We start from the raw sequence: 27662 nt of genomic DNA on the forward strand, positions 1-27662 counted from the left end.
AGAAAATAGAAGGTAAATCGAAATTCCACCTTGCATTTTTAGAACCAGTCATCCACTGGATTCAATAATGATGAAAAAAAAAATAAAAAAAACAGGAAATCAAGAAATGTACAATGTACTTAAAGACTGAACTCAAAGAAAAGGTTCAGGATAAACGTGGTACAACAGCTGATAGATAACAGACACTAACTTCTAATGCCTGATTCTCTGTTACTTTGTATGCCAGCTCTGAGTGCTCTATTCCTCCCAGCTCCCCTCCCTCCTGCTGGCCCTGTCTGTCTCTCCTCCCACCCTCCCCCTGTCTCTCTCCCTCTCTCTCCCTCTCTCTCTCTCCAGCAGTCAGTAAGAGCTGCAGGCGCTGCTAGGAAGGGGAGTGTGCTCGGTGCTGGACAGCAGCCTCCCCTCTCCATGCCTATTTTAGTCCCATCTCCCCGGCCACTGATCAGCTTCTCCTCTACTCCAGGATCTCACTGACAAAACTTTTCCCGGGACCCCCTGGGGGAGCCAGCCCTGCTCTGCCTGCACCACCCAGGTAAGGGGACCAGCCATAACCAATACTAAGGAGGTTCTGGGCACCCATACTAAGGAGGGACTGGCACCCATACTAAGGAGGGACTGGACACCCATTCAGGCTGGGAGCATAGAGTGTAATCCTGGGACTGGGTCTGAGATCACTGACAGAGGGCGGGAGGCTGACACACAAACTTGGGCTGGTGATGATTCCACATTCCGAGTGATGAGATACAAAGTGTCAAGCTGCAAGTTCTGTGTGTTTGTGATTCAGATACATATTTAACTCAGCAGACATTAATCTCTTCCCTACTCACATCACTACACAGGAGACTTAACATAAAATACCATCACTACTGTCAGTCACTGGGGTTACGGCACCTGCATGTGCAATAAACACCCTCGGGGGTTCTGTTTCTCTGCTATGACTTTCCCAGAGACTGTTACAGTACTGCTAAGATTAATTCCCTTCTCACCAGGCTTTTATAAACACCCTTTCCTGTCCTTTACCTGCTTGCACTGCCTGGTGATCTGGTCTTGAAGGCCACCCTAACAAGTGTGTGTGTACATTAGGGAAGAGAGAACACAAACAACATGCCTGCAATATGAGAGTATGTGGAGATTGCTGAATATTTAATAACATCGGCTAGAGCTGAGCTCTTGCTAAATTTCCATCTACAACCTCAAGTTATAATGGAGATATATGCACACCATGTAATACAATATGCGCTGTATTGCCCTATCTCGCTCTGTTTCGTTATGCTGCTAGTGATTTTACAGACTTGTGACTTTTCATAAATCACAATGATTGGCTGAGTGTTTGTTTATCCAGCACTGAGTACCAGACTGGCATGCCCAGAATTAAATCACACATCTGGTTCTGCAAAAATTAAAGCGTGTTTCATCAAAATAATACAGTTGCCTTTAAATTTTTCAAATAAAATAAATATTTGCTAGCTGTATATAAATGTATATATCTAAATCTATTTTACAGATAGCAAATATTTAATTGTATATATTTTTCATTTTTTTTTTAATTTAAACACACACACACACTTTATTTCTAGTAGTTATCTGCTAAAATGAGTTTTTAAGTTGGCTCCTCTTGAGTCAGATTTGGAGTGTTTAGTATAATTAATATTTAGTTAAATGTATGACATATCTATTGGGTATAATCAATATGGTTATTGGTTGGATATATGATCAGGAAGGTGTGAGATCATCAGTGGCAGTAGTTTAACCCATTGTTGATTTTTCTTTTATATTGTTTTGTCTTACAAAGTGAAATATATTGCAGTTAAAACACCCTTTTCACCTTCACTCCAGCACTGGTTCTAACCAGATTAAAGCAACACTTTAGAGTGTTTCATGAAAATAAAATGATAAAAAGGCAAACAAGGAGGAGACTCTATGCACTATAACTAATTCAATGAGATGAAGCCGTTTCAGTGCCTAAAATGTGATATGTTTGTCCCACCTACTGTATGCTAGAAGAATGAGATTTGTGTCACATTCAAAAGTTCATACTGTGCTCGCAATGACACAAATTCAAACAGATACACACACTCTCTCTCACACATACATACACATTGTCTGCCAAATGCACACCCTGATACACATAAAGTTATACACTGACAGACACACACAGACAATCTGTCAGATAAACACATAAATAAACACATACACTCAAAGAAAGACACACTGATACATTCTCACTCATACACACACACACACACACACACAAAACTCCAATACACACTAACAAAAAAAACACACAGACAGTTACACACAAACTAACAAATACATACACAAATATGCACACACTCTCCAACAGAGAGACAGGAAAACACTAACAGATACAATTATATGCACACAATAATATACACTAGCAGAAATACAAAAAAGATACATACATACACTAACAGACACACAGATATATATGTACACACTCCAACAGATAAACACACAGATACACATACACTCTAATAAACAAACTAAAAGATACACACACAAAGATATACATACACAAATACATTGCACAAACACAGATGAATATATATACACAATAATATACACATACTAACAGATACACACACAAACATACAAGCACACTAACAGATACATACACTCACAAAATCTTCACAATTTCCATAAGAAAAAAAAAGTTATTACTGCTGTCTCCTGAAAAAAAGTGTAGATAAAGCATTTTTAAACAGACTTACATACTTTTTCACTTTTATGACTTTATCAATGTTGAGTCCCCTGTGACTCTGTAAGTATTTTACAAAAATGTATATTAGCAACGGCAGCTGATAAATATTTAAATGGTGGGGAATTAGGCTCTACCTCTCTAATGTGACTCCATCAATCTGAAAACCATGCCTCCTGATCTGCTGGAAAAAATCTGCATGATACATAAGACGGCAAAATTAATAAAATACCTATTGGCCATTTGAATAACAATAAAACACAAAGTAATCTGAAGGTTTACCTCTGGTATTCAAAGAGTTAAAATATTTAGCAAATTATGTTAGACTTTTTATATAGTGTAATGAGTTTTACTCTTCCTACATGAATTTGTTAAATAATGCTAAAATATTTATTTAATAAAGTTATGAACAAGTAACAAGGAACACTTAAAGAAACAGGACAAAGTATGTGTGTGTATATTTTTTTCTCATAAATAGCACTGTTTTTATTTACAGGGCTTCATTGGAAGTTTATATGCCCCAAAATAACTTCAGAAAGAGATATTAGCCTTGTGGAGACCTGCCTTTTCTTTTTAATTATTACATGTTTTATTTCTGTTTCTTCTTTAATTTATTTTAATTGTTCTTACTTTCGTGTATGTCTGTATTTATTACTGGGTACATGTATCCCTTGTTGATATAAAAATGGACAACGTACTTAGGACAAGGTTTTCCTATAAATGTTTATATTGTTACTGACAAAAGCAGTCATAAATACTTTTTTTTAAAAACTATAAAAAGCAATTTTTTGTGAATTTAAAGGAACACTATAGGGTCAGGAACACAAACATGTATTCCTTACCCCATAGTGTTAGAACCACCATCTAGCCCTCTTGCCCTCTCTCCCACCCCCCCCCCCCCCAAAAAAAAAAACACAAGTAAAATCTTACTTGTATTCAAGTTTGCAGCTGCTGCCTCTGCTCCTAATCTGAAATCATCAGAAGTAATTATCTGAGCCAATCACATTGATTTGCCATAGGATTGGCTGAGACTATCTAGGAGGCAGATCAAGGGCACAGCCAGCACAAGCCAAACACAGCCCTGGCCAATCAGCATCTCCTCATAGTGATGCATTGAATCAATGCATCTCTATGTGGAAAGTTCAGTGTCTCCATGTAGAAGGTGGAGTAACTGAATGGTAGTACTGCACAGTGTGCAGCACTGCCCCCAAGAAGCACCTCTAGTTGCCATCTGAGTGGCCAGTGGAGTTATCTCTAGGCTGTAATGTAAACACTGCATATTCTATAACAAAAAAACAGTGTCTACTACAAAAAGCCTGAAGGGAGTGATTATACTCACCAGAACAAATACAACAAGCTGTAGTTGTTCTGGTGACTATAGGGTCCCTTTAAAGAGAAAATTGCAAAATTTGGGCTGAAACAGAATTGAAAAGTTTGAAAAATATTCCAAACTAGCCTAAATTGTGCAATTATGCTTTCAATTCACAGCTATTTTTTTATTCTAGGTATAAAGTGTACCCTTCCTCCCAAAACACTTATTATTATGGATCCAGTAGTGATGCTACTCAAGTATAAAACTGTTGTCTTCATCTACACCAGTCATGGTTAATCCATGTGCAACAGGTATTGTTGAACATAATTTCCTATGATGCCCAGCCAGCATAGCAGCTAGTAGAGCATCATAAGATAACGTATGTTCAGCATTATAGTCCTTTTGACAGAATTGTACAACCATCACTATCCCATTCCTTCTTCCAGGCCAAATATTTACCATTGTCTGTGAATTACAGCATTTTTCCCTGTAATACTATTCATACTGTCAGAGCTACTTCATGGGTATACGTAGGAAATATTTCCACAGAGAATTACTAGAAAATGCATTTACAAGTCTATATAGAGTGCAATGTCGTGAAGCCCATGTTGACCTTGAACTCTGCAAATGTGTTCCACTGCATTGCATCGCAGGAGAAAAAATGAATCTGTTAAATTCATATCAAATTTATTCAAGCAAGCTCCTGAATAAAGCTGTATTCATAGTACATTCTTATTACTTTCTATATATATATCAATTCTATATATATATATACACACACATATAACTACACATATAGAAATGCACATACATATGCGTCTGCAGGCATTTGATTATGGTAAAGCATATGTCTTTACATGTTACTATAATAATAAACATGTCATTAGAATGAATTGTATCATGTGGATACATATGATAGAAGAGTAGGATAATTATGTAAAACTTTGGTACTGAGACAGGAAGCCCAAATCAGCATTTAGTCCCCTATTCTTGCTGTTAAAAATTGAATAATTCTGGTTTCCAAAGTTTTTCTTTCTTGGATAATTCTAATATCCCCTTTGAGCACTTTGAGTTTTAGGTCTTTGGTTTAGTGGTCATGCTGGTTAAAATGGTGCCCCACGAGAGTACAGTAAGATTCTTCTTTATGATGTTTAATGGAGTGTCTATGTATATTCATACTGCCTTTTAAATGGACACTATAGTCCCCAGAACAACTACAGCTTAATTTAGTTGTTCTGGTGAGTATAATCATTGCCTTCGGGCATTTTCATGCAACCACTACCTTTTCAGAGAAAATGCAGTGTTTACAATGCCCCCTAGGGACACCTAGAGTGGCCATCCCTCAGATGGCCACTGGAGATGCTTCCTGGGGCAGTGCTGCACAGTAGGCAACTCTGCCGTTCAGTGTCTCCACGCTAAGCATGGAGATGCTGAATTTTCCTCATAGAGATGCATTCATTCAATGCATCTCTATGGGGAGGTGCTGATTGGCCAAAACTGTGTTTGGCCCCATCCCCATCCCACCTCCTTGATGATTTTCAGTCAATCCAATGCTTTCTCTATAGGAAAGAATTAGATTAGCTAAAAATCGGCAATTCTGATGATGTCACCAAGGAAACAGATCGGGGGTGGGGCGCTGGCAACAAGGTGAGTTTTAACATTTTCTAAGGGGGCTAAAGGAGGACAAGCCACTAAAATGGTGGATTAAACACTATAGGGTCAGGAATACATGTTTGTTTTCCTGACTCTATAGTGTTCCTTTAATTGCTGGGTGGTTTCTCCAATGTAGCACCCTAGGTGGCATTTGGTGCATTGTGTTATATGTACCACATTGCTAGATGTGCAGGGGTATGATACTTTAATGCTGAAGGTTTTGTTGTTGTGGGTGGCTATGTTGTCTGTGATGGCACTGTTTGCAGCAATGTTTTTTTTTTAGCAATGTCTGATCTCTTATTTTTATTCTTCCCATCAGTGGGTAGTTTCCTGTTGATTATTTTTTTGTTGAAGGTTTGGGGGTTGTCTACAGGCCAAAATTGGTGTTTTAGAGAAAATGGTTTTCAGTGTCTTATCTTCTACTAGCATTCGTTGTAAATGTTTAATAATTTTCCATATTTCTTCGAGAACTGGGTTGTAGGTGAGCAAAGTGGTACTCATATTGCAGCAGGTGTGTGCATGGAGTTTTCAGAGCAGAGTAGATTTGTTTGGTAACAGTCCTTGATTTGTAGTCTTTCTGTCTCATAGATTGAGAGAGTACATTTTCATATTATTGGGGTCAAAGCATATTCGATGGTACCTATTTGCTTGGCTGTAGATACCCTGCTTAGTATGGAAGGGATGGAAGCTGGAACTGTGAAGGTAACTGCATCTGCCTATGGGCTTTCTGTAGAGAGAGGTGTGGATTGTTCCTTTGGTACATGCCACAGAAGTGTCTACAAATTTACAGATTTTGTAGAATACTTCATTTTTAGTTTAATGGATGGAATGAGGTAAGAGAGTAATGGAATTGAACCACTTTCGGTCCAAATGATGAAGATATTAATGATGTATCACTAATATTTGTACGACTTGGTATGCAGTGTTTCTATGAATCTCTGTTCTAGGTCTGCCATGAACAGATTACCATTGAGGTGTCATCTTAGTACCCAAAGCAGTTCCACTGGTCTGTAGATAGACCCCATTGTTAAACTGAAATAATTATGTGTGAGGATGAATAGTGCCAGTTCTGTGATAGGTCGGGGGCTGTATTTTTGGTTGTCGGCACAAGAGTGAAAATGGAAACAAGTGTTAATGCCATCTTTATCTTTATATGGAATGTTGGTCTACATCGATTCCACATCCATGGTTACATGAATGGTGTTATTAGGGATGTTGGTGATTTTGGTGAGTTTGATAAGGAAGTCAGTGGTGTCTTTTATTAAGCTTTTGGTGTTGGTGACAAGAGGTTTTCTACCAGCCCTGAGATATGTTCTGTAAGTGTTCCCATTTCAATAATTATAGGTCTGCCATATTTACCTGATTTATGGATTTTGGGAAGCCTATATAAAGTACCCATGCAGGTACTAGCTGGTATAAGTGATTCCAGTTCTTGTTGTAAGCTCTTAGGAAAGGATTTATTGAGCTCCCTGAGTTGCAATGCATATTCCTTGGTGGAGTTTTCATTTAATTTTGTTTGTATAGTATTTGCCATCTGACAATTGTCTGCCCCTCTCTTTTTGTAGTTCTGGGTGTTCATTATCACCCCTGCTCCTCCCCTATCTGCTGGCTTGATGGTGATAGCGTGATTATTTTCCAAGTCACTTATAGCTGTTTGTTTCTGTACTGAGAGATTATGAAAAATATGTGTTATAATACTCTGTGTTGTGCTCTTACTCTTTGATTTACATACTTTAGTAAATTAAATTTCCACATTATTAGTTTCACATGTCTGCTAATGTGCTTTGTGTGCCCATTATTATAATTATTTATTATTTATATAGCGCCAGCAAATTCCGTAGCACTGTACAATGCCCATAAACACCATATCCCTTATTTTGTGTATGATTTTTCTATATGCCACGCAATACTGTCTTCTGACGTCCACTGTACAAAAACTGTTTTAGATGAGTGCCCAGTGTTTCTTTGGAATTCAGGCATGCTCAAATGTTTTCTAAGGCTATAAAAAAAATGCTTGGAACTTTGTTCTGTTGATTTTCACCAGAGTCTCTACACCCTTTTATACTTCTGAAGTCTGTACTCTGCAATAAATAAAATAGAATCCTAAGGCGTCTGTACTAAAGTACATTTCCTTTTAGGAACAAGTTATTTAGTATACCAATATATTCAGTCAGCAGAATGTTCACAATAACTTTTTTATTTCTTCTCTGTAAGTATGAGGTCCAGTGATGTATTAAAATAAAATGCTGGAAAGCGGACATGCAGGAACAAATCAATATGTGTTTTTTTTTTTTTTATTCTTTATTTTTCTGTGCTTAGGTAGTTACAAACATGTGTCAAGTGCCACAACAGCACACATGAATAGATCCTTTTTTTTTTTTTTTTTTTACAGTGGCATTTAAAAGAGTTGCACATTTTTTATCTATATGTTGTGATAGGCTATGAACAGTGCTAGTGTTAATATAACAGCGTGATGATACTATTCGGTGGGCACATAGCATTGTAACAGTGTGAAGATACTATTTGTTGGGCACATAGCATTATAACAGTGTGAAGATTCTATACGTTGGGTACCTAGCATTATATCCGTGTAAAGATACTATTCGTTGGGCACATAGCGTTATAACTGTGTTAGGATTGTATTCGTTGGGCACTTAGGGTTGTAACAATGTGAAGTTGGCTGGTGCGGCAGTGGGAGCACTAGCTATCGGCATCCCGGGGTTTGGTCATGGAGCTTAAGGGTACGCTGTGCGGACCTGCGCTGGGGTTGCTCTATGCAGGTTGGGTATGTGGCCGATGCTTCGTGGAACATTACCTGCGCCTTTGCTGCAAGCCATGCGGTTGTTGTTTTTTTGTATCAGTATTCTGACATTGGATTTGTGCTATGTTTAAATGGACACATGAAACAAGATGTGCTGGTGTTTATTCCATAGTTTAGCCCCACAGACCACAATGATATTTCATGGGAGAGATCCCTCAGGTCCTTATATATGAAATTATATGAAATGTACGAATTCATTGTAAATTGAAACAGTGAAATATACAGATTCCAGGGCAAATTACTCAATATGTAGAACTCTGATTAAAGGAACACAATAAGGTTAGAAAAAAATATATTAATTGTCAAAGTGTTTTTTTTTTTTATATATATATTTAACTACAGATTACAGTGGGGAGGCCAGGGCTTGAAAAGACTTCACCATGCAGCCACTTTGGGATTATCAACATTGATGATCCCTGGCCAATCTAATGCTCAGAAAAGGGATTCTCAAGCATCAAATACACTTTAACTTAATGAAGTGGTTCTGGTGTGTAGATCATGCCTCTGCAGTTGTTCAGATATCTACCATTTAAAAGTTAAATGTGGCTGCCATCTTAACCACACCTCTCCTGGCTGTGAATCACACAGTCTACAATGAAGAGAGGATTTATTTCCAATCAGATCTTACAGCTCAGTATGCTTATTTTAGAAGAGGCTAGCAGACAATCAAAATACAGGAAATAAGAAAGTCTAAATGAAACACCATGTGCAACAAGCGAAGCTTATTATAAAAATTGGGGGGAATTTTAACTAAAGAACTTCAGCTTGCAGCATGTCCTCTTTTTCATTTTTCAAATAGTGCAGATTTAAAAAAGAATTGGTTATTTTTTTTTAAATTAACCTGGTTACACCCACTGAGTATCAATCAGACAACCGGTCCTGTTACTTTCTGGTTGTTTAACTCAGTGGAGCTAAACTCAAGAACAGGTAATTGCTCAGAGCACCTGCTTTGCAAAGACATCTCGATGAGCTGCATTGAGAAGTCTGTGATTGGACAACCACATAACGTCTTGGCGGGGTTAAAAAGAGAGGGCTTACAGAGACTACAGCTAAGAAATCTGCAGCTTTTGCTATATACTCCAATGGAAAAAAAAAACACGCATAATGTATTGGGGGTATATCTACTAAACAGGGATTTAATTTTTTATTTATTTTTTTGAGCAGTTGAGTGTCCCTTTAAACAGCGCACGCCTAGATTCTATGCACTTGATCTTGTTATTGAACACCTTTACCTTATTATTCTACTAGCTAGCATGGCAATATTTGCTTCCATATTTTTGACTTTCTATATACATTACAGAGAGAACATGTTTTTATGATTATCAGGAGAAAGTGTTCTCAGAGGAGTTTAGTAATCAGCGTTATTCATGACAACAATTAATTGCCCTGGAAAAAAGTGAATTTTATTACTTGAATTTTCCACAGCACATGGCAAAATAGCTGTATAATATAGGTTTTTTTTTTTGTTTTGCCCACAGAGGAACAGAATTTTTCAATCAGTTTGTGACTTAAAAGACTACACCAAGGCTTCCCAAAACACTTTATTTTCATAGAAATTGATACTCTAGAGCCTAGAGCAGTGATGGCGAACCTTTTTGAGCCCGAGTGCCCAAACCGTAATACATGCCAATTTTTTTTCCCTCAAAGTGCCAAAACGGCAATTAAACCTGAATACTGAGGTTTAAGTTTAGAAAAAACTCATACAGTTGTCCGAACTAATTAACATGTTTGTGTGTGTGCTCGGCAGTCTGTCTGTATGTGTATTAAGCAGTCTGTCTGTCTGTGTACTTAGCAGTCTGTCTGTGTACTTAGCAGTCTGTCTGTATTTAGCATACTGCTGAATACACACACAGACTGCTGAGTACACAGTCTGCTGAATACACACACAGACTGCTAAATACACACACACAGACTGCTAAATACACACACACAGACTGCTAAATACACACACACACAGACTGCTGAGTACACACACACTGCTGAGTACACACACACAGACTGCTGAGTACACGCACACACACACACACAGACTGCTTAATACACACACACAGACTGCTGAGTACACGCACACACACACACACACACACAGACTGCTAAATACACACACACACAGACTGCTGAGTACACACACACACACACACACACACATACTGCTAAATACACACACACACACTGCTGAGTAAACACACAGCTGGGTACACACACACACTGCTGAGTACACACACACACACAGACTGCTAAATACACACACACACAGAAGGCTGAGTACACACACACACAGAATGCTAAATACACATACACACAGAATGCTAAATACACACAGACTGACGAGTACACACACACACAGAGACTGCTGAGTACACACACACACAGACTCCTAAATACACACACACAGACTGCTCAGTACATACACACAGACTGCTAAATACACACACACAGACTGCTAAATACACACACACACAGACTGCTGAGTACACACACACACAGACTGCTAAGTACACACACTATTCATTGTGTGTGGGGTGATGTGTTTGTGTGTAGGGTGGTGTGTGTGTGTGTGTGTGGGGGTGTGTGTGTGTGTGTGTGTGTGGGGGTGGTGGTGTGTGTGTGGGGTGGTGTGTGTGTGGGGGGTGGTGTGTGTGTGTGTGGGGGGGTGGTGTGTGTGTGTGTGTGGGGTGATGTGTGTGTGGGGTGGTGTGTGTGTGGGGTGGTGTGTGTGTGGGGTGGTGTGTGGGTGGGGTGTGTGTGGGGTGATGTGTGTGTTTGTGTGGGGTGATGTGTGTGTTTGTGTGTGTGTGTGTGTGTGTTTGTGTGTGTGTGTGTTTGTGTGGGGTGATGTGTGTAGCGCAGGGGTGCTGTGTGTATGTCGTCCACCCTCCCCCCGACTGTTTTCTTTCCCCCATCCCTCCCTCAGTTTTATTTCCCCCATCCCACACACACTTTTCTCCCCCCATATCTCCCTCAGTTACCCCCCCCCATCTTTCCTCGGTTTTCTTCCCCCTCTCATCTCTCCCTTAGTTTTCTTCCCCCCTCCCATCTCTCCCTCGGTTTTCTTCCCCCCTCCCATCTCTCCCTCAGTTTTCTTCCCCCCTCCCATCCCCACTTGTCCTTGATCTCCTACCTTGTAGCGTGGCCGAGCGCACCGCGGAGCTCAGTTTCCTGTAACCGGCCGGACAGGAAGTGCTCTCTCTGTGAGCACTTAATTTCCGTCCGCCCGGGTACAGGAAGCATGTACCGAGGCGCGCTCGGCCACGCTACACAGAGTGCCTGGCAGGCGGGAGCGCTATGCGCTCACCTCCTGTCGGTCACTCCGGTTTTGCGCCCGCCGGGCCGTTGCACCCTAAGGCGGCCACTTGTGCCGCCTTATGGATGCGCCGGCGGAGCGCACCTCCCTCCAGCGACCTGTGGCCGCGTGCCCACAGAGGCGGCACGCGTGCCATAGGTTCGCCATCACTGGCCTAGAGTATCAATTTCTATGAAAATAATGTGTTCTGGGGAAGCCCTGGTGTATTTTTGTTCTGCAAGTGTCTGAGCAAGGAAATTAACAGCAATATGTGACTCCAGAACTCGCTATACACATATTGATGTTAATTTCTTTGCTCAGACACTTGCAGAACAAAAATGATCAACTTTTAATGGTTGGTTGTATAGGGAGAGGTATTAGCAGTAGAAAGAGGGAAGTGCTCATGCCATTGTACAGAACACCGGTGAGACCTCACTTGGAGTATTGTACTCAGTACTGGAGACCGTATCTTCAGAAGGATATTGAAACTCTAGAAAGAGTTCAGAGAAGGGCTACTAAACTGGTTCATGCAGTATAATTGCAGGATAAAACTTGCAGGATAAAACTTACCAGGAAAGGTTACAGGATCTTAACATGTATAGCTTGGAGGAAAGACGAGACAGGGGGGATATGATAGAAACATTTATACACATAAATGGAATCAACACAGTAAAGGAGGAGACCATATTTAAACGAAGAAAAACTACCACAACAAGACGGCATAGTCTTAAATTAGAGGGGCAAAGGTTTAAAAATAATATGAGGAAGTATTACTTTACTGAGAGGGTAGTGGATGCATGGAATAGCCTTCCAGCTGAAGTGGTGGAGGTTAACACGGTGAAGGAGTTCAAGTATGTGTGGGATAGGCGTAAGGCTATCATAGCTATAAGAGAAGGCCAGGGAATAATGAAAGTATTTAGAAAATTGGGCAGGTTAGATGGGCCGAATGGTTCTTATCTGCCGTCACATTCTAGGTTCTATGTTTCTTAAGTGTTCCTGCACCTCAGCCATCCTTTACTTTAAACGAACACTTAAACTTTAGAAATACAAATGTATATTCCTAACGCTATAGTGATCTGCTCAACGTTTAGGTGTCTTGGATAAAGAAAAAAATCCCTTGGATAAAGAAAAAAAAAATAATTTAGTTGCCTTTTATCCAACGCTGCTCTCTCAGCAGCTGGCTCCTCCTCCTTGGCTGAGACCATCAATTAGTTTTATTTGGTTATTTCATTGAAAGCACCTCTAGTGGCTGTCAGAGTGACAAGGGCTTTTAAACCATGCAATGTAAACATTGACGTTTCTGCAGGGTTAAAACTTCAGGCACATGGAACGCAGATCACTTCATTGAGATCATTGAGATCAAGTGGACTGGGTGCCTATAGTGTCCATTTAAATTTTAACCTTTGTATAACCTCTTTTTCACCAGAACCTACCCAGCTAAAATAACAATATAGTGTGAACTATATTGTTATTATTATTATGACCTGATCCAGTGGCGTCTCCAGGATTCATACTTAGGGGAGGCACATAAGGGACCAGGGACAAAAGTAGGGGGGCAAGACACCTTTTCACGGAAACTGGAAAACCTTTTCAGGATATGCAAGATAATTGTCCATGGTGTTTAACAGGTGCTGTGTGTCAGGGCCGGTGCTTGGATTTTTAGGTACATAGGCGAAGATGCATTTTTCCGCCCCCCCCAAAAAAACATCTTCACCTATGTGCCTCTTAACCATTAGTGGTTACACTCCCCTTCCTGGTGTGCCTTCTACCTCTATTGTTGCATTGCCTAGCGGAGCAGATCCCCTAAAGGAGCTTCAGTTTTCTGTACCCGGCCGAACTGACAGGGAGTGCTCTCTCTGTGAGCACCTCCTGTCAGTCTGGCCAGGTACAGGAAACAGAAGCTCCTGTACTGCGCTCTGCTCCGCTACACTCTGTACACACTGACAGTCACACACTCAATGACAAACACACAGACGTCACTGACAGACACAGACTCATTGACACTCATTGACAGACACACGGATAGTCACACACATACTCAATGACAAACATACTCTCACTGACTTGACAGACACACACTCATACACTGACAAACACACTCATCATACACTGACAGACACACTCCTAAACTCACATGCACACACACAGACGCACTCACTCACACACGCTGTCACTCATAGACGCACGCTGTCACTCACAGACGCACACTCTGTCACTCACAGACGCACACACTGTCACTCACAGACGCACACGCTGTCACTCACAGACGCACACGCTGTCACTCACAGACACACACGCTGTCACTCACAGACACACACACAGACACTCACAGACACACACGCTGTCACTCACAGACACACACGCTGTCACTCACAGACACACACACAGACACTCACAGACACACACACTGTCACTCACAGACACACACACTGTCACTCACAGACACACACACACACACACAGACACACACACGGTCACTCACATACACACACACAGACACTCACAGACACACACACTGTCACTCACAGACACAGACACTCACAGACACACACACAGACACACACAAATACACTCACAGACACACACACTGTCACTCACAGACACACACACTGTCACTCACAGACACACACACTGTCACTCACAGACACACACACTGTCACTCACAGACACACACACAGACACTCACAGACACACAGACACTCACAGACACACACACTGTCACTCACAGACACTCACAGACACACACACTGTCAATCACAGACACACACACAGACACTCACAGACACACATCACATACATTCACTATTTATTTTAATAAATATACATTTCCCACCCAGCCTCCTTACCTGGAGAGCTGGTGTGGATGATGCATCCTTCCCTGGGGTCCTGCTGAGCGGCGTGCGGCTGTGCTGTGCGGAGATCAGACGCGGCGAGGGAGCTCTAATCTCACCGCTCTGCTCCCTTGCACGCTGTCTGCTGATACCGCGGGAGCCGTAATATGACGTCATATTCCGGCTCCCGCGGTATCAGCAGACAGCGCGCGAGGGAGCAGAGCGGTGAGATTAGAGCTCCCTCGCCGCGTCTGATCTCCGCACAGCACAGCCGCGCCGGGGGCCGAGATGGTGGCTGGCAGGAGGGAGAGCTTCCCTCCTGCCGGTCACTGAAATTTTGCGCCCCCAGAGCCCGTGCGCCCTAAGGCGGCCGCCTGTGCCGCCTTATGGACGCGCCGGCCCTGCTGTGTGTGTATAGAGGAGTCTGTTTATTGTGTACTATGTGTAACTAGGGGCTGTAGTGTGAGCATGTGCTCATGTATAGAAGCTTTTGAGATTGTGTGTGTGTGCTAAAAGGGCCTGTAAAGTGTGTGTGTGTGTGTGTGTGTGTGTGTGTGTGCATTTAGGGGCTGCATTGTGAGTGTATGTGTACTGGGGTTGCATTGTGTGCTGTAGTTATTTTTTATATATATATATATATATATATATATATATGTGTGTGTGGGGGGGGGGTGAAGGGATATGGGGAAGAAGTGTGTATGTGGGTGAAGAGATGATGTGTGTGAGGGGTGCACTGTGTGGGTATGCAAAGGTGTACTCTGTTTTGATGGGAGTGTACTGTATGTGAAGGGTTCACTGTCTGTGAGGGTGTACTGTGTTCAGGGCGGTGTAGAGAGTGGCATAGGGAAGAGCTTTACAATTTTTACTTTAATAATTGTTTACAAAAAAAAAAAAGAAGAAGAATATTCCCCTTTCCCTGATCTTACCTTGCAGCGAGGGGGTGGCACAATCAGACCTGGAAGGCTGCCTATTCATTGGGTAAAGGGGAGGTCACGAAATGAGAGGTATCTCTCTTGGAGCTCAAGCACTTACACAGACTGACACATACAAACACACAGACTGAGCAACACACAGACTGACCCATACACACACACACACACACACAGACTGACCCCCCCCACACACAGACTGACCCCCCCACACACACAGACTAACCCATACATACACAGACTGAGCTCCCACACAAAGACTGACCCCCCACACCCACACACACACACAGACTGACCCCCACAAACAGACTGAGCCCCCCACACACATAGACCGACCCACCCCACACACACAAACTGCCCCCCATACACACACACACACACACACACACATAGACTGACCCCCCTGATCCCACACACACACACACACACACAGACTGAACCACACACACTGACTCACACTTACCAGCAGCTGCCTGGATGCCTCTTTGCAGAGCTGAGCTCCCTGTCTTTCCCCTGCACAGGGCCTCTTCTGGTCACATGTGGGACAAGAGTGGAACACATTTCCACAGTAACAGTGCTGCTGCACCTTATGTAGGGAGACGCAGTGCTCCTGACTTCAATTTCAATTGGGGGGCACTGCATGATGTAGGGGAGGGGGTAATATAGAGATACAGGGGAAGAGGGAGGAAAGAGATAGTGGGAGAACAGAGAGAGAAACACAGGGGAGAAAGAGACAGAGGGGGAATAGAGAGACACGGGGGGAGGGGAAGAGGTGGGGAAGAGAGAGACAGGGGGAGAAAGACAGAGGGGAATAGATAGACAAAGGGGGAGGAAGCGACATGGGGGAATAGAGAGACACAAGGGGAGGAGGAATAAAGAAACAGAGGAGGAATAGAGAGAGACACACACACACACACAGGGGGAGAAAGAGACGGGGAATAGAGAGACACAGGGGGAAGGGGGTGAAAGAGACAGGGGGATGAGAGAGAGACAGGAGGAGGGGGAGAAAGAGACAGAGAGGGACGAGAGAGCAACACAGGGAAGGGGGGTGAAAGAGACAGAAGGGGAAGAGAGAGACACAGGGGGAGAAAGAGAGGGACTAGATAGACGGGGAGAGGAAGAAAGAGACAGGGGGAAAAGATGTGGGGGAGAGAGACATACAAAGAAAGGCGGGAGAAAGAGAGAGGGGGAGAGAGAAGGGGGAAAGACAGAGGGGGAAGAGAGAGGCTCAGATGGAGGGGGAAAGAGACACACAGGGGGAGGGGAGAAAGAGGCAGAGGGCATGGGGGATAAAGAAACAGGGGGAGTGGGGAAAAGGGGAAGAGAGAGAAGGGGAGAGAGGGGAATAGGGGGAAGAGATAGGGGGAAAAGAGAGAGTGGGAAGTAGAGGGGAAATATGGACACAGAGGAGCAGTGAGAGGGAGAAATAAACATACAGAGGGACTGGGGGGAGACTGGAGCTATAAAGAGACACACAGAGGGGCTTCGGAAGGAGAGAAAGAGACATATAGAGGACTGGAGAAGAGTAAAAAGAGACACACAGGGACTGGGATGAAGTAAAAGGGGAGTCACAAGGGGGGACAAGAAACACAAAATGTGGCAAGGAATTCAAAAGGGGGTTAAGAAAAACACAACAGAAGATACATTTATGTGCGTGTGTGTGTTGCATTTTCACCTGCGTCTCCTGCTCTCTCTGTAACTCAGTTCTTCAGTACAGGACTCTATGCTAAGGAGCTAATTGACAGATGAGAGAAAGAGCTCTTATTAAATAGATTTTCCTTCCAATATATATGTTTTGCTAGCAATCTTGCTAACACAATGTACAGATAGACATGGTAATTGATGTGATTCTGACAGTAATACAGATATATAGATAGACATGTGTGTATTAATGATTTAGATAATTAGGCCTATAATTATTACACATATATTAATGTACATTTATATATGCATAATACACACAGAAATGTCATTAATATGTAACATATATGTAATGATACATTGGCCCAATCTTGTTGCTAGGTGCATACTCCAGCAGCCCCCCTCAAACCATCATTCCCCCTCCATCACACCATCATCACCCCCTCTCCATCACACCATCATCACCCCCCTCTCCCTCACACCATCATCACCCTATTTCCTTCACACCATCATCACCCCCCTCTCCCTCACACCATCATCACCTCCTCCCTCACACCAACATCACCCCCTCCTTCACACCACCAACCCCTCCCTCACACCATCACCCCTTCCCCACACCATCATCACCCCCTCTCCCTCAGACCATCATTACCCCCCTTTCACACCTTCACCCCCTCCCTCACACCATCACCGCCTCCCTCACACTATCACCCCTCTCTCACACACTATCACCCCCTTCTCACCATCAACACTATTTTTTTTTACTTTGGGTGTTAGTGGGGCCTCGTGTTTGAGTTTCGTCTAAGGCCTCATAAAGTCTAGAGCCACCCCTGTTAATATGTATTATAGTTTTTGGTCCAGATGTGATGCTAATAAGGCACTTACTTAAGCTGTAACTTTTTTCTTCACTCTGTTTCACACACTCCCATCATATTTTGGGAGATTATATCTGCATCTTGTGGTCCTTCTTTTTTAAACTAAGTTCCACAATCTTGTATATGCTCACTTACTTAATGCTGAAAATGATATACCTGAGATACCTAAAGATGTAGACTTGTTTCCTGAAACCTTGCTTTGAGACACTCCAACTATTTATTTTACTTCATTATTATATGCACTGCAAGTGTTTCGTGTCCACAGTAAACAGACTAGAATATGATTCAGCCAATCACTATAGCTAATTATGTTACATCAGGTGTGCTAGTGGTGGAATAAAACTAATACAATCATGGAATGAATCTGTGGAATTCTGAAATGCTTTGAGGAAAGATATGGAACTTACTAGACTCAAATAAAATTATAGATTTGCATTTTTCAAGGTACTTCTCAGTGAGCAATATATCATATATACACAGATTTTCCAGATATGAAGTGTGAAGGAATACCCCATAACTTGTATCAGCACCATTCCCTTTTCTAATTTTCATTCAAACTCCCTAGTTTGGCAAGCGAATGAGGACCACCCCAGCACCTCATTAAGACGTGGAACACCAGTTATCAAGTGCGAAACCTCAAAGGAAACAATTAATGAATGCTCCCCTGGGTGGAGCCAAACACACGTGGTCGACAGAATGGATGGCAGCCATTTTGTCTTCCGAATGCAGGCAGTGGTACATGGTCGTGGAGTGCCTGGAACTCTTTTTGGCCAGGCACACTGGTCAAGATGGAGCCGCTGCCCATCCCAGTTCCCGACCAACTATACAAACAGCATTCGGGAGATAGGAACTACAGACTGGTGGAAGCATTCGCTACTTGACAGCATTTGAATATATTATGTGGTTTTTGTAACCGGCCATTGCCACCATTTCCCTGGAACAATTCTTCTACCTCGTGGCCGGCCGGTCAAAACTTTACCCCGGTGGCGATTCCATACTACCAAATGGATTTAAACACTTTTTGGCCAAGTTGGGCACTCAAATCAGGGTTAACATGTATTTTTGGGGTACTTTTGGGGTGTTGTATACCAAGGACCATCACCACTGCACCGGACACCATAGCCACCGCAGACTCCACGAACTGCCGTAGCTTTGTTGGGGTCTCGCCGTCTCCTTCCCACCCTGGTCCAACCTCTTGACCCAGGATCGTGTGGGAAGGACCTCTCCTCCAGGAGGGTATAGCTGAGGGAAGGACCTCTCCTCTAGGAGAGTATAGCTTTATAGCTAAAGAGACCTCTTACAAGAGCTAGCAGTGATATAGCAGGTATAGCTGTTCCCTACAACACGAGATGAGGATGCGAGTTGAGGGTAAGACGGTCTTGTTTATTGAGCACAAAGGCATTTCTTTTATACACATTTTCAGGCCAGAGGCACACTCCTTGGACCTGATGGAACACAGGGACAAAAGGGACACAAACCAATAGGAACAATAATTATCACAGTAACACTCCAACATACAGCAAGCCCTTCCCCTCTGCCTGTAATACAATTAACAAAGACAATGGACCAACTCAATTAATTTTAGCAGAAAAAAACTACATTTTTACAAACCCCAAAAAAGTACCCCAAAATACAACATATCCCCACAAAAGTCACATCCTGATAGCCCCGATATGGGTGAACAACATATCTAAAAATCACCCAAAAATCACTCGGTTCAAGGGTTCAGGAATTTCCTGGAAGTCTTATTTTTGCCCCACCGTGCACATGGTCCCATGCCCAAAACAGTTCCATACACTCGACGACAAAACACTGCTGGACAATTTAAGATGGCCGCCGCCACATGTTTGAATCTGTTCCAGTTAAAAGTCCAAGGGGCAGAAACAGTACTTTTGAACATGGGTTATCACAGGGCCCATAGTCCCAGGGTAGGAGGCTGGCAAGCAGGCCCCTCCAAAAACTCGTGGAAAACTCCCTTAAAAAGGGGAGTTTGTCCATATTGTCATATTGATTATTTTAATGTTAAGACATGCTCACTTCTTATTCACTTTAGTGGGTGTTCCTATTTTCCGAGAGGTCTAAGATACCTGAACTAGTTAGCAAACATAGGCACATTTGTATGTTTCCTCAGGGGAAACATTTATACACTATAACAAAACATGTCAAGCGTTATAATGGCTGATTAACTCATGGTATTTATAGCTCTAGTAGGCCTTCCTGCTTTCTTTTTTCTTACATAAAGTAGATATATACGTTCCGTTTATATACAGCATTGCCAAACAAATTGATTTATCAATCTTGGCACCTCTTTTAATTGTTAAATGCACAGTTCTCATTGCAAGAATCACCAATTCATAAAACGTGTTAGAATCATTTGTAAGCCTTATGAATGCTTTCTGTCTGTAATTGCTGGTTATCTATCCCTGAGCATGTCTGCCGAGCATCTGTTTCTGCAGATGGTACGTTAACACCCTTGTGCAGCAGGGACAACCTCTTGGGCATTTTAATACATTGATTTTCACAAGGAACAATCTACATCTGTGTTATGGTTCTACAAACGTTCCCTGTAGGCAGGTGCTATTTTCTTCCAGTAAATGTTTCATCAGCTTGAAACTGGAGATCCAATGACAATAACGCAGGGAATAAATATCAAAGTTGAATTAAAAATGTTCATTGAATAAAAAAAATGCATTCATTTTTGTTCCATAATTGAGATATTGCCAGCTGTGAAGTTCAGCAATAGGAACATATAAAAGGCAACTTTTGAATGAATGATCCTGATATACCCTGAGACTTCAAGGTTGAAACAAAGTGCAAAATAATTGTAAAATAATAAAGGAACGGTCATACTCATAAATGTGCACAGATTTGAATGTCACTTAAATGGTCCAGGTTTGTGACTTCATGTCGTCCTGTGTGTCCACTTTATTGAGGCAGCAAGCTCATTTTGCTGAATAAGTGTTAAAACCACACATCATTGGGGGCGGGGCCTGACAGCCGAGATGGCCGGACGCGTTTCATATCGGCTCCTGCCTAATCAAGCTAAATATTGGCTATTACTGACCGATATTACAGAGATCAAAGCCCTAAATGAACAGCAAATGGGCATCGTGAGAGGGAGCACCGCGAGCGCACTCCAATATAAGGGCTTCACCGAGCACAAGCGACGCGTGACAGTGCGGCCTACCAAGCCTGATGGCCCGGTGAGTGGGGGATGCGGCCGGTCTCCCACCGCTGGACCCACATCGAACGCACAGCCCTGCACCCCCCCCTGCACTCCCCCCCTGGACTGGTTATCCCGGTCCCCGCAGGAGGAACTACCCTCCATGCACAAGCAGAGTCTTACAGCGACCTGAACGCACAGGCACCGCGTGGCAATCCCAAGATGGCTGCCGAGCTGCGGGCGACACTGCCTCCTGACGCTTCTGAGAGACAGTTCTGGCAGGCACGCTTCAATGCCCGTTTTGAGAGGATATGCCAAGAATTCTGGGCTCGCATCCAGAGCCGAACCCGGGTCCTGCTACTACCAGCACCATAGGAGGTACGGGCAGCAGAGCTAGACCACCAACCCGGCAGGGGTGTGAGGGCACAACAGCCCCGGCAGGGGATGGAGAAGCCACAAAGCAACGACAAGTGGCGGAGCTTGCCTCACAGCATCGCAAACCCAAAGGACGGCAAAAGATGTAAGCCGCGAAAACCTCCTGCTGGTAAGATGCACAAGGGGAAGAAAGCCCACTTCAAGCTTGCCCACACATGACCCATATTGTCTCACATCCGCTACTACCATCCTTCTAAGATGGGGGCCCACAGGGAGATTACCCAGACGCTCTTCCTACACCCTCGGAGGGAGCAACACAGACCTCAAGACCGTTCTCGTGGAGCAACGAGCGAACGGAGCAACGAGAACTGTGCATGGGCTGGGGCATGGAGCCGGCTCTGGAAGAACTACCCGACGCCATCAGTGCAAGTTCCACCTAGAGGAATCGGCTGATCCCTTAGCAGACAGGCAGCATGCCCTTCCCCGCAACCACAAAGGACGCTGTGCAGTTATGCAGGGACACTGGTCAGGAACTCACATCACCGAGACTTTGGCACCATTCCTCTCTACCATGCACACGCATGTACCTACCCCGAAGCGTGTTATACTAATCCAGCTAAACTTCATAGTCATAGTTATTCTAATTCCATTGTATTACTCTGACATGCAATTAGCATATAACTGTTTTCACCATAATATGCCTGCCTAGCATAACTGTTTTAAGCGGGAAAGGTCTGCCTGGCATATAACTGTTTTCAACACGACATGTTCACCTAGCATATAGTTATATAGCCAGCAGCATTTGTATGCATGGAGCCAGTGTGCTTTTATTTTTGTAATAGTTTATAAGTAGATTCCGGTTCCAGTTGGCAACCTGAAGTCTACAAAGAGAAAAGTCACCGGGTTGTACTAGTATACAGGGGGTAACCCTAATTGATATAGTAAACACAAAAAAAGAAAAAATACTGATTCGCCGGCATCCATGCCCAAATGGGTATAGTGCCAGGAAAAAGCAGTACAGCCCTTGTAGGTGTGCTAAAAAGTAAAAATCAATACTTTATTAATGCCAAAGCTTTAAAAAAAATACTTAGACTCCAACCAATTATTACTAGAGTTGGTAGGTATATCTGACAAAGGCAAAGTAGCCGGTTACTTCACAGGCAACAAAAAACAGAGAATTAAAGAGTCAGTATGGACCTAGTGTATGTATATAGCGAGGTAAACACTCCATCTATATCCACTGCACAGTCTAAACGACCTGGTGAATTACTCCGTCTAAAGCTCCACTTAAATAGCCAAATACTGAAACGAGGGAGATCCCTGTTACCTGCAATGTCTTCACAGGTAGTCCACAGTAGGAACCAAATGAGTAAATATAAACCTAGTAATAATAGTAAAGACGAGCAGTAAACTCCATCCCTATATAGGACTCTGTCTCAGAAGGTCAGGTTATAACTCAAATCAAGGCTCCATACTAACAACTAGATGTTGTCCAGACTAAATCCTATTACCTCGGCAATAGCCTTATGCTAATGCCTACCGATACTCCTAGATTAATAAAAGATCGAAGTCCAAGTTCTACCACCCATAACCCCAGTGCATAATCAAAGAAATCAAATTAAATTAAAAAGAGCAGCCCGACGCGAGTTTCAGCGTCTCCAGACGCCGTCGTCAGGGGCAGATTCAAAACGCTGTCGCAACTTCCACCCCTTAAATAGCCGGTATGTGATTAAACATACTGAACAACTGATTCCCATGTAGCGTTCACGCCTACCGGTGGTCTGGACGAAGAGGCCCGCCTGCTCCATTCACAGACGTCCCACGTGATAGCTACGTCATTGCCAAATCACGTGGACGGAGGGGAAAGGAAGGGGGCGGTAAACTTCGATTAAGACTCCTCCTTGCGCTCCGATAGAAAATGCCTGAATCAATACAGGGTAACAGAATAGATGAATCCCTCACCTGCAATACTGATAATAACTAGTGAATCACTAGGATATCACTAAGTGTGACACATAATCATACTGTGACAGGGGGGTCAATAAATCAGTACACTGTTAAATAGATCAAATGTAAAACGGTTCACATCTGGCTATAAAAGGGACTTGATCAAATATATACAAGGTGTGTATATATGTAGATACACTTAACCAGTATATATCCATGATTCACAAAAGAGTAGTCCACTCAATTTCACACCCCTATACTTTAATGGGGATGAATATAGAAGCCAATAAATAAACCCATATACAAACGGTCCAATATATAATAGTGACTCATACAGCAAAAGGGGGATGATCAATGGAGATGTGCATATAGCTTAATGATCCCTAAATAATAAACACTAACAAAAAACGAGTGATCAATTGAAGCTTCAAAAAATGATTAAAAAATAATTGATCACAAATAGCAATAAAAAACCATAATGTTACTATATACAGATCGTAATTAGATGAAAGGGGTATAGGAAAACCCCTCATTGAGACCGTTTGGTGATAATGTTTGAAGTTTAAAGATCCAATACGCCTCCCTCTGACGAAGTTTGATGTCCCAACCACCTTTCCGTGGGGGCTGAGGGATATGTTCAATCCCTGTAAAGCGTATTCCATCTGAGGAGTGGTTGTGAAAAAGACGTAAATGTCTTGATATGGGAGTTTCTAAACGTCTCCTCACCGAGTTAACATGTTCCCTAATCCTGAATTTGAAAGGTCGAAAGGTCTTTCCTATATACATAAGGCCACATGAACAGGTGAGTATATAGACAACCCCAGTGGTACGACAGTTAATAAAGGAACGAAGATTAAATGTCTCTGAGTTGGTAGAGTTGGCACAAACCTTAGAGTTCGTATTAATGTAAGGACAGGCACTACAGTGGCCACATTGGTATGTGCCAATAGGTAGATAGTTCTTAAAGGGACCTGATGTGGACGGCGAGGAAAAGTGGCTAGGAACAAGTAAATCCCTTAAGTTCCGCCCTCTACGTGCGGTTATGGAAGGATGTGTAGTCACTACCTCTTTAAGATGTTTGTCCGAGGATATGATGGGCCAGTATTTTTTAAAAATTCCCATCACCCTTTCCCAACCCACATCAAATGTTCCAATACATCTTATCGTGCGCGTCTCCTGTTTGGCAGCATTGTCATCGATGAGGACTTGGCGTTCAGTTGAGAGGGCCCTAGCATAAGCCCTCTTTAGCACCCTATTGGGGTACCCTTTTTCCCTAAATGACCGTCTCAGTGTGCTTGCTTTAGATTTAAAGTCGTCTAAGGACGAGCAGTTGCGCCGTAGCCTCAGGTACTGGCCAATAGGGATTCCAGCTTTTAGTGGGGTGGGATGATGACTAGACCAGTCCAAAAGACTGTTTGTAGCCGTCTTCTTCCTGTAGAGAGTAGTGTGTACTTTTTTGGTTGCCCCTATTGCCAGGGACACATCCAGGAAGCATAACTTAGAGCCCCCCATCTCGCTTGTAAAGCGCAAATTGTAGGTGTTGTTATTAAGGGCTACAACAAAATCACCAAAGTGTTCAGTGGTACCTAGCCAGACGACAAAAATGTCGTCAATATACCTCTTCCAGTATAGGACATAGTCCATATACTGTTTGAGATTGGGCTCCTCCCTGATTACTCTCTCCCACCAGCCCAGATGTAAGTTGGCATATGATGGTGCACATGGTGACCCCATGGCAGTTCCCCTGATCTGCTGGTAGAGTTTCCCATTAAAGAGAAATATATTGTGAGTTAGGACAAATTTTAATAAGTCCGATATAAATCCAATATATGTCTCGGGTAACTTAGGATCAAGCGAGAGAAATCGTCTGCAGTGTTCAATTCCCAAATCATGAGGAATTGAGCTGTACAATGCCTCCACGTCTAAGCTACACAGTTTAGCATGATTAGGGATCTCAGTCTGGGTCAAAAACCCAAGTAACTGTTTGGTATCCCTAAGGTGTGAGGGTAGTTCTTGTACCATTGGGGATAAAACCTTATCGAGAAACACGCTCACATTCTGAGTGAGATTGCCACATCCAGATACAATCGGTCTACCTGTTAAATCCGACATAGACTTATGAATCTTAGGTAAGCAGTAAAAGGTAGACAGAATAGGTTCTTTAGGATTCATAAACTCAAATTCATCTTTTGAGATGAATTCCATATCAATGGCACCTGTCAAAAGGGTACGTAATTCAACTAAAAAGAGAGGGGTTGGATCCTTCTTGATCACACGGTATGTGTTGTCATCTAATAATAGGCGTTCTGTCATCCTAACGTAATTATCCTTGTCCATAACGACCACGTTCCCTCCCTTATAGGCGTGAACGCTACATGGGAATCAGCTGTTCGGTATGTTTAATTACATACCGGCTATTTAAGGGGTGGAAGTTGCGACAGCGTTTTGTATCTGCCCCTGACGACGGCGTCTGGAGACGCTGAAACGCGCATCGGGCTGCTCTTTTTAATTTAATTTGATTTCTTTGATTATGCACTGGGGTTATGGGTGGCAGAACTTGGACTTCGATCTTTTATTAATCTAGGAGTATCGGTAGGCATTAGCATAAGGCTATTGCCGAGGTAATAGGATTTAGTCTGGACAACATCTAGTTGTTAGTATGGAGCCTTGATTTGAGTTATAACCTGACCTTCTGAGACAGAGTCCTATATAGGGATGGAGTTTACTGCTCGTCTTTACTATATTTACTAGGTTTATATTTACTCATTTGGTTCCTACTGTGGACTACCTGTGAAGACATTGCCGGTAACAGGGATCTCCCTCGTTTCAGTATTTGGCTATTTAAGTGGAGCTTTAGACGGAGTAATTCACCAGGTCGTTTAGACTGTGCAGTGGATATAGATGGAGTGTTTACCTCGCTATATACATACACTAGGTCCATACTGACTCTTTAATTCTCCGTTTTTTGTTGCCTGTGAAGTAACCGGCTACTTTGCCTTTGTCAGATATACCTACCAACTCTAGTATTAATTGGTTGGAGTCTAAGTATTTTTTTTTTAAAGCTTTGGCATTAATAAAGTATTGATTTTTACTTTTTAGCACACCTACAAGGGCTGTACTGCTTTTTCCTGGCACTATACCCATTTGGGCATGGATGCCGGCGAATCAGTATTTTTTCTTTTTTTGTGTTTTTTATTTTTGTAATCCTATGTTTTTATAATTTCTTATTGCACCCACTAGGCATGTGTTCAAATAGTCTGTTAATCTAATCTCACACTGACACATATGCTTGCCTAATAATCTACCTGTTTATTATTTTCCTTTTTCAACATTCAACAGTTATATCTCACCAGCTTGCTTGGAACCTCATTTTCACATACCCACTCACATGTCTATGTAACGCACTTAGACCACATCTTATGTTTTGCTAAACACCCCAGACATGTTTGACTACCCTGTGACCTAGCTACTTAACCTAAATAATGTGTGCAATGACCTTCTACGCCTTATACTTGTTCATGTATGTATTTTACCAATCTTGTACCTGCTGTTGGGGCATGGCAAGAGCTTGTGTTAACTATTTGCACCACAAAAATAAAGAATTTAAATAAAACTTTAAAAAACAAAAACAACAAACAAACAAAAAAAACACACATAATTGTGCATGCATACAATTCTTCCACACAATGATTATATTTTGGTTTCCTCAAACCAGACTTCTGTGTGAGAAGAACCTTAATCATACCTGAACAGGAACTTGCTGAATGGCAAGCTAGTAAAGGGACACTACAGGCACCCAGCCCACTTTATCTCAATGAAGTGACCTGGGTGCCATGTCCACCCTGTGCAAATCCTGCAACTAAAAGTATTGCCTTTCTGTGTTGTGTAGTCCATGATACAAATAGTAAACACGTTGTTAATTCTTATTAAAACAATACATTGTGCATTGTGGAGATAATTGCAAACCCCCATTGAGATCAAATAAAAATGTGTCACCTCACCAGTCTCACACCAACCTGCTGAATAATAAATTGAATAGGAACCTTCCCCCTTCTTATATACTGGGTTTATAATTGGCCGACACAAGGTGAGAACTTAGAGGTAATCTATCAC

At 42.5% G+C, this 27662-nt stretch overlaps 1 protein-coding gene across 2 annotated transcripts in view; it reads left to right on the forward strand.

The window, feature by feature from the left end:
- Positions 1–314: 314 nt before the first annotated feature.
- Positions 315–27662, forward strand: part of BVES (blood vessel epicardial substance) — a 74784-nt gene continuing 47436 nt past the window's right edge. Inside the window, exon 1 of one of the 2 annotated variants that reach the window (XM_063443551.1) lies at positions 315–532. The gene's annotated coding sequence lies outside the window, so the exon portion shown is untranslated. The remainder of the gene's footprint in view (positions 533–27662) is intronic. The other variant, XM_063443550.1, reaches the window with a different exon arrangement.

This window comes from Pelobates fuscus, chromosome 2, assembly GCF_036172605.1.
Source record: "Pelobates fuscus isolate aPelFus1 chromosome 2, aPelFus1.pri, whole genome shotgun sequence".
Lineage (NCBI taxonomy): Eukaryota > Metazoa > Chordata > Amphibia > Anura > Pelobatidae > Pelobates > Pelobates fuscus.